We start from the raw sequence: 7,714 nt of genomic DNA, 5'->3' as shown, positions 1-7,714 counted from the left end.
CAATGTATGGGCATGATCTTTTTTCGATGTGTTTTCATGTTGTTTCCAAGCCCATGGTGAACTCTCTGGCTGATTAATCCGTGTGTTGTGCCCTCTTATCTACACCGGCCTCCAATGGCAAAACTTGGAGCAGAGATATATGACGGCTGTAGCAGAAATATCACACTGGCAAATCTGTGGCCTTTAAAATGTTTTGGGGGGCTTAACACTAGAAGTCCCAAAGTGCAGTCATTTAACATTTCCACCTTTGGAATCCAGAGACGGGTCAAATGACATGAAGGATTTTAGCTAACATCCTCTAATCACCATCTTTTGTTCTGTAATTAAGGCCATTACTGTCGCACCACAGGAGGTTTTTGTTTTCCATTGAGTTTAGCCATTTAGTTTCTAGTTAGTTCTGTTCAGTTTATCGTATTTGATAATATAAAGACTATACGTATTGTATTTAGTTTTGTTTTGTTTGAGCAAAAAAGCACTGAAAAAATTAATCATTTTTTATATAATTTAAATAGAGAATTAGAAATTTTAGAGGAAGGTACAGCTGTGAGTAATGACCAGAAGCATTTGTGTCTAAGGCCTCAAGCACACTAGCAAAGAAAAATTGCGCGAAAATCGCACAAGAAGACTGAAATTTCAGTGTGAAAAATATACAAAAGAACAACTGTCATTTGTTTCCATGCTTTTTATTTTTGTTATAAAAATAATATAAAAAAATAAAAGGAATAAAAGAATTCCACACATATTTACAATAGGCTGCAGTGGGGGTCTGCGTGTGTGTGTGTGAGTGGCATGTCCTTCTTGTGTGACTAGCATTTCAGCACTCACTTAGCAGTCTGTCTGAACATGTCGGAACATACCTGGCACTGCCTGGGTATGTCTCTGGTAAATTTGCCACACGTGTATTTGTAGCAGTCAACACATCTCTCAGTTGCACAATTGTTCGTGCATCGATGGTTGACCTGACACTTTGCCCTTTTACCAGGGCTGGGTGTGGAAGGAAGTTGCCAAAGGAGTTTCTCCTTGCGTGCCTTCTTTTCAGTCACATGAGAGCTGCCTAACTCTTTTGCAAGCTAAACCAGGAAGTCCACCCGTCTCTCCTGCACCCCAGTGCATGCTTGATAAAGAACATGAGCATTCAGTGCTGCCATGTCAATCATGTTGTGGAACATGGCGACTGGCCATCTCCGTGTTCCTGCATGCATGCTGTACTCCCGCACCATTTGGTCCATTACATCCACACCGCACTTTGTGTGGTTGCATTGTGTGACCGTGTTGGGCTTACTTTTGTTGATATCCTCAGTCTCAACCACACTGTGCATGCTGCTGAGAATGTAGACGGCCTTCTTTCATTTGGGTGCATACACTGTCAGTGTGGCACCAGTGGTTGAATTCACCTAAGTGGTGAATTCAGTGCAGTCCATCTGTCTAGCGGATTGAGGAATTTCCCGGCGGCTCTTGTTGACTATGCCGAGGATAGTGGTTTTCCGGCTAAGCAGTCGTTGTGCAAGTGACAATGATGTAAAGAAATTGTTTGTGGTTACAGTTCTGCCCTTGTCCATGAAGGGTTCTATCAGCCTCATCACTACAGTTTTAGACAGTCTCTCCCCGCTGGGACGACTGGGGTCCTTGCCAAGATATGGGAGGACATTACAGATGTACTTTGATTTCAAGTCGCAAGCCACTCAAAACTTGATGCCAAACTTGTCTGGTTTTGTTGCAATGTATTGCAGAAAACAGCAGCGAGTCTTGGATGGGAAAAGCTGTTCATCAATAGTGATGTGTCGACCCGGGTTGCAGGATGCAATGCAGTTGGTGACAAATGATCTCCACACATCAGTGATTGCAGCAAACTTATCGGTCTCCACTCGCTCACTGCGTGTGAACATGTCATCAAAGCGTAGGTGTTGCATGATGTCTTGGAAGTTGTTTCGGGTCATAGTTGCAATGATCCTTGGGTTTGCCAGGTTTGCTGACCTTGGTCACCCCCCACAAGATAATGACTGAAATAAATGCCATTAGTTCTGGGAGACCCATGAACCAATCCACCTGCTCCGTGTGATGTGCATGTTGAGTAGTCCATTCTTGAATGCTACAAATCATGTCAAGAGTGATAAAGCAGAGGAAGCTCTGAAGGCGACTCCGGACACTTCGTCTGGCCTTAGCACTTGGCTCTCCATCTGTAGGGTACAGTTCTATTGGGGTGAAATGGAGACGTTTCCCCACTTGTACTTCACACCACACTGTGCCATCTTTTGCTGTCTCTGTCGGCTCACTCGCCAACCGAGCTCTCTTTTTTGGTAGAGGAGGAGTCTCCTCATCTGCAAGATAAATAATTTCAAATTAACATTTTGTTTTGGTTCTAAAGGCTAGGTCCACATTTGAGAGAATTTCAGTTCCCTGCGAATCCAGCAGTGAACTTAGAAATTTTCTCAGCCTCCGCATGTTCCCTGCATGCGGGAGAGCATTGAACGAGGTCCCTAGCAACCCGCTGTGTTTACTGGATACCAGCTACACAGTGGGCTGCAGGGAGTGCGATTCGCACCACCGCATCCACCCCGCACAGAGAACACCTCAAGATGTGTTCCCGGTTGAAGGACTATGTCTTCTCCATCTGAGTCAGAAGGGTTGGTGTTGCTCAGGATTAGTTCCAATGCCTGTTGAATGGTGTGCCTTCTCTGCATTTTGTTTCTTGTGAACAAAACAGGTGAGGCAGTCACCTATTTATCCCCCACAGAACAAAAGGCTGCATGCAAACTTGCTAAGGTGTAAGCAACGTTATGCATATCCCCTGCAGAGCAATGCAGCTGGGGGTGGGCAGACACACTCAGGAGCAGCTTACATTCTTTTGTTTACACTCTCTTACAAGACCTTTGTTGAGGTGGATCAACACAATTGCCCCCTGCAGATTCCTTAGGCAATGGCCACATTTACAAATGAAAGGATGCTAATTGGAGCCATCAGAGTGGTCAGTTTGGACTAATGGTCATTTGACCCTCTTTCAGGACTTCAGGGGGGAGCTCGAAATTTCTGGGACTTCTAGTCTTAATTGCGCTGTATAGGATTTGAGTATCTCACAGCCAAAAAATAAGTACACTGGCCTCCAATGGCAAAACTTCAAGCAGAGATATATAAGGGCTGTAACAGAAATACCACACTGGCAAATCTGTGGCCTTTCACATTTTTTGGGGGGCTAAATAGCGCTGTATAGAATTTTAGTATCACACAGCCACAAAGTAAGTACACCGGCCTCCAATGGCAAAACTTAGAGAACAGAGATATATGAGGCCTTCTTCAATGAATTTAAAACACCAAAAAATGGGGCTCAAGGGTAGCACACACAACTATGCTATGCATGCCTGACAAACTTTAATTTTTCAACAGGCCTCAGTGTGACAGAAGAGACTGTATATATATTTTTTTTTTTTGGGGGGGGACTTTTTGGAAAAAAAATAAGGTATATAGACAGTAAATAAGCTGCAGCAGCAGGCAGTTATGGAGCTTGGGGAAGGATGCAGTGGGACCAATGGACACACATACAGTGCCTGCAGGCCTTGTACTGATGTGGATATGCTGTGCCCTGCCTGCCTAGCGCTGCAATATCGGGACCCACTAATTAGCCCTAAAAATGACTGTTGGTTTCTCAGGAATTGTGGATGTAAGAGTTGCAGACCTACACTAACTCTAAAAACCACAATTCTGACCTTATCTTGGCAGCAGCTCTCCCTACTCTCGCTGAAACATGAACAAAATGTGGCGAGCAGGGTGGCGCCAGGACTCTTATACTCGGGATGATGCTGTGCGGCCAAGCCAATCACTGCATGACCACAACAAAGACGGCTGCTGCATTTCATGGCCTGGCAGACAATCCCTGCACCGTGATTGGGTCTTTAAAGTCCACCAAAAATGCGGGGTGAAGACTGCAGTTACCTCCAATAATTCCAGAAATGCTCGCTGCTCGCCGAGTACCCCGATACTCGGGTGAGTAACGAATATTGGCGAGCACGTTCGTTCATCACTAATAGTCAGTCATCCTCTTGGTGAGAACACATAAGTCTTGCCTTTTAGCTGTCTGGCACGGATGGCTATGTTTATGTTATGATGCCTTTCCCGTGACAGTCACATTCTCAATATTTTGGGTGACAGTCATTACTGGTTGGTGACACTTCTAGTCCCATGCTACAAGTTGAACATTCTATCTTTTATTCAAGATACACACAGGTCTACTAAAATAGGGCAATTTCAGAGGTCCCTTGTTGCGTAATTATTAAAAAAATTCTCATCTGAAAATGCTGGCTTCAGATGCCACAGTTCATTGGACAACCAAGAAGTACAGGCGAGAGAGACACATCTCCAATCTAGCAGAGGCAGGGAAACACTGGCAAAGTTCTGGGAGAGTTTTCTCATATCCTCCTGGCCCTGAGGCGGGGGGTATTGTCACAAGGAGTGCAAAGTTTTGGAAGATGCTGAGGGAGTACCTTGCTGACCGTACCAACATCCTCTGTGATACCTCTGTGCCTTATAATTATTGGATATCCAAGCTAAACATGTGGCATGAACTGGTTCTCTATGCCTTGGATGTCCCAGCCTTCCCTGCTGCTAGCGTTTTGCCAGAGCGCATTTTTAGTGCCATCCACTTGACAACTGAAAATGCTGACAGGCTGACTCTTATAATAATGAGCAAAGGGCTGGATTAGGCTAGGCTCTAAACACCACTGAATGATAGCAGCTTACTATAAACTCAAATCCAGTGTATATTTTTGGGAAGTCTATGTGTATACACTTCCTGATTTTGGCTATTTTTTCTCCTCCTTCTCCTCATCCTACACCACCAGATCACCAGGGTGACCATGGTCCGTGATAGAACACCCACATAATTTTTTAAAGGGTATTTATGTTGCCCGTACAAGAAAAATTAGTTATACAGTATGTTCATGTATACCCCCAGGGGTAAATGTTTGTCAACCCACTGACTTAGTGCATGGGCATTACAAGTATAGGAGACCCGCTCCTTTCTAATGGGAACATTTTTTATCAGGCCCTTATCCATATCTCCTCAAAGGGGTATTGAGTGCATCCAAATTTTTGGCAGACATTGCATTCACTGCATAGGCAAATAGTATTGGAGACCCACTTCTTAATAATGGGAAAAAAATGTTATTAGACCCTCCCCCACGTGTCTTCCAAGGGGTATTGGAGTGCATCCAAATTTCTGGCAGCTCTTGTATTCACTGCATAGGCAAACAGTATGTGTGCCTCAAACCATTTTGGGCCTCCACCCCTGTTTGGACCCCCAGAATGGAGTGGGTCGATTTCCCACAGAACCTTCCATCCCCTGGTATCTTTAGACAAGTCCGAACAGTTCATTGGCATTCCGGGGATCACCCTGGGCAAATCAACTCTGTACGGGCCTTAGCAGGGAGTGCACAAACCTTTCCATCACCACCCGTTCTACCATTTGCGCAGGAGTAGAGGACTCTGGCTGCAGCCACTTCTGAACCAGGTGCAACAGATCAAACATTTGGGAGCACGGTGGTTTGTCCCAGTGATACGCCCAATGGTGAACCTGCTGTGCCATGAGAGTCATTGTTACACCCAAGCGTGCAAGAATCTCCATTTTTAGCTTGCCATACTCTTTAGCATCCTGCAAAGCTAAATAATAGTATGCTTTCTAGGGTTCCCCCATCAAGTATGGAGCCAGTACCTGTGCCCACTGCTCTAGCAGCAGTTTCTCCCTCTCGGCAACCATTTAACCCTAGAATGCGTGACGTCGAAAATCTACACTTTTACGTAATGGGGGCCTATCAGGCCTCACATAAATAACTTTTTACAAGTTTTTTCAAAATTGCAAAATAAAATATGAATAATGCACAACATTTTAATTATAATTTTTTGCAGAAAACACCAAAAAACATTTTTTTTTCCAAATTTTAAAGAAAGATATCAAAAACACACAAAGGTATATAAATCTAGAGTAAATTAGCTGCAGCAACATTTCTTTTCTAACTTTTTCTTTTCAATTTTATTGGTCTTCCAAACAATTTTCACATGTTATTTTTTCTGAAGAATGTTCTTTACAGACATTTTCCCCACAAGTGGTACAATATCGCTGAGTTTTCCTATCTAAATTTCTTGGACAAATGAAACAACACTTTTGTTTTCTTTCTCCTGACCCTGGAGCAGCTCTTATCTTTTATACTTTCTTTTAGGTGGTGTACAATTCTCTGGATTTTTGTGGCTCACAAGCTCTACCCTTTGCCTTCTTATAGAAACAAAGAGAATGAAAATGAGTCAGACTTCCCCCCAACATCATATAATCACAGGTCCTTCAGCAATTAGCTCACAGTGTATACTGTCCTCAGTACTCTCTACACAGCTCATTACTGTGTTCAGAAGGACCTGCAAAGATGTCATGGCCTTATCACTACCTCCCAAAATCATGTGACATCCTCACATGGCATGATTCACCCCCCACCCGGCCCCTCCACCAGCAATTCTGACTACAAATAAAGTAACTTAAGACACAAACACTGCTGAGTACCTGATAAAAATAGCAGGGGCCTAAAAGTCCCCTGTTCCATACAGATGTGGTTTTTTTCCTAAAAAGCATTGTTATACCAAAATACCTATCAAAATAATTATATGAACAACTGGATATTACCAACAACGACATACTTGAGGAATACCTAGAGTTTCAAAATTCTGACTAAAGTAATTTTGCAGATAATAGCAAAAAAGTAAGTGGCGCCGCAGCCTAAAAGGCCTCCGATCCACATTCTAGGGTTAAAACACATTCAGGAAACCATCTACGTTGCAATTCTCCATTGTAGATTCTTCAGCCTTAACAATGCAATTTTCCACTGCACGTTGTTCAGCTTCAACAATGCAATTTTCCACTGCAGTTTCTTCAGCTTCAACATTGAAATTCTCCACTGCAGGTTCTTCAGCCTCAAAACTACAATTCTCCACTGCAGGTTCTTCAGCCTCAACCCATAACAACAGAGAAAGAAATAGGCCATAAGGAGGGGATCACCTGAGGCAGAGATGAAGCGTAAAATTAGTATAGTTTTCTTGAATTAAATAGACAGAAAACATTCACATGAAAAACACTAAAAACGGTCACACATGACCTGCCATCTGTAAATCACAAGCCCATAATAGGGCTAACCATCTAGGCTGAACTCCAAAAAAGTATATGTGCTGTGCACAATGGTCTAATACCTCAACACTGCAAGTCTCCACTGCCGCCTCTTTAGCCTCAACACTGCAATTTTCCACTGCCGGTTCTTCAGCATCAACACTGCAATACTCAACTGCAGGTTCTTCTGCCTCAACATTTCATTTCTCCACTGCAGGTTCTTCAATTTCAACACTGCAATTTTACACTGCTGGTTCTCCAGCCTCAACACTGCAATTCTCCACAGCAGGTTCTTCAGCCTCAACATTTTAATTCTCCACTGCAGGTTCTTCAGTCTTTTCAAAGGGTTCTTGGGGTGTGTCCAAATTTGGGGCTAAATATGCAAATATTATGGGAGGACTACTTCATTATAATGAGAACATTGTTTTCAGGAGGCCCTTCGGTATGTCTCTTCAAATGGGTGTTGTGGTGCATCGTAATTTTTTACAGCCCTGCCACTCAGTGCATAGGTAGTTATCTGAAGAGAAAAAAAGTAGCCACCCATGAAAACTGCACACCACCAATGAATAATGAAAAAAG

The sequence above is a fragment of the Ranitomeya variabilis genome, chromosome 5 (assembly GCF_051348905.1).
Source record: "Ranitomeya variabilis isolate aRanVar5 chromosome 5, aRanVar5.hap1, whole genome shotgun sequence".
Lineage (NCBI taxonomy): Eukaryota > Metazoa > Chordata > Amphibia > Anura > Dendrobatidae > Ranitomeya > Ranitomeya variabilis.
The sequence above is the reverse complement of the archived record's forward strand: the minus strand, read 5'-3'. Positions refer to the sequence as shown.